Below are 1,163 nucleotides of genomic sequence, written 5' to 3' on the forward strand. Positions count from 1 at the left end.
GCCATCACGTTTTGGCAATTATGAATACTCCTGTTTCTTTTGGCACTGTGTTTCTCATATCTACAAATTCCCTTAGAATTTGCTGAGTTGGAGGCAGGAGTGTCAGTGCAAATGAGAATTCCTGGTCTTACCTGAGGAGCCGATTCCTGGGATTATAAGGGTGAAGTGCTGCCACAGCAGGCAGTTTCGATTCTAGATGTGGACTCAGCACCCTTCTTGGAGTCAAATGTTCCCCAGCTCACTGCTCCCCTTCATCCCACCCTCTCTCAGCAAGAAGGTGCTCCAGGACCTCCCTTCTGGGAGACTGAGCACTGCTTTGCCCTTGGACTTCATTCTCTGTCCCACTAGGTGCACTGAAAGCCTTGGGTGATTTCAGAACCTCTTGTTTTGTCTTTCTCCACCCAGCTCTCCGGACAAGGAAGCTGGAGCTCCTTCCAGGAGCCTCTCGCAACCAGAAAAGGAGCCAATCCCCTTTCCTCCTTCCCAGGTGAGCCTGTTTTGTAGCTTCCCCTGTGAGCAGAAAGAAGCCGCCTCCCTTAGGCTGGAGCTCCTGCCTCTGTTCATCCTCGTGGCCAATGGGCTGTTTGCCCTGGGGATAGAGGGCACAGGCCAGGTTTGAGACAAGAAGGAAACCGGTTTTGGCATTTGTTTGTTTTCTTAGACTTCATTCCTCCCTTATATTTATTGCTGCTTTGTTCTTGTTGTATCTGGTTCACAGAACTCAGACAGGAGGTTTGTCCCGCAGTTTGCAAAACCCAGGAAGGCAGTGACAAGACTAGCTGCTACGAGGGAAGAGGACCTCGGGAGTGGGGCCTTTAGCTCGGTAAGACCCTAAAATCAGCAGGCTGAGCCCCATAGATGGGCAGCTTCTTGGCCAAGCCTTGGCAGCTGAGTTTAACCTTGTTGTGGTTGTTTTTTGGCAATGGCTAGATCTGCACCTCTCCACACCCCATTTTCAGCACATTGCACTACAGATGTCTCTGGACTGCAGGTGCTATGCAAGCAGCTCCCATGCCTGTGAGAGGCACTCAGGACAGCTGTGCCCATATCAGAGTGCTGGAGGCAAGAGCCCTCTTGCCCACATTGCGTGAATATTAGAAAACTCAGAAAGGCAATCCTGACCAGTTGCTGCTCAGTTGGTTGGAGTGTCATCCCAAACACCA

General features: G+C 51.1%; 1 long non-coding RNA gene across 1 annotated transcript; it reads left to right on the forward strand.

Moving 5' to 3' along the window:
* Positions 1-310: 310 nt before the first annotated feature.
* LOC107181490 lies at positions 311-1,153 on the forward strand. The gene is made up of 3 exons (XR_001512156.1): positions 311-487; positions 719-823; positions 931-1,153. It is a non-coding gene; the product is annotated as an uncharacterized LOC107181490 (long non-coding RNA).
* Positions 1,154-1,163: the final 10 nt, after the last annotated feature.

The sequence above is a fragment of the Myotis davidii genome, unplaced genomic scaffold, assembly GCF_000327345.1.
Source record: "Myotis davidii unplaced genomic scaffold, ASM32734v1 C63766928, whole genome shotgun sequence".
In the NCBI taxonomy this organism is placed as follows: Eukaryota; Metazoa; Chordata; class Mammalia; order Chiroptera; family Vespertilionidae; genus Myotis; species Myotis davidii.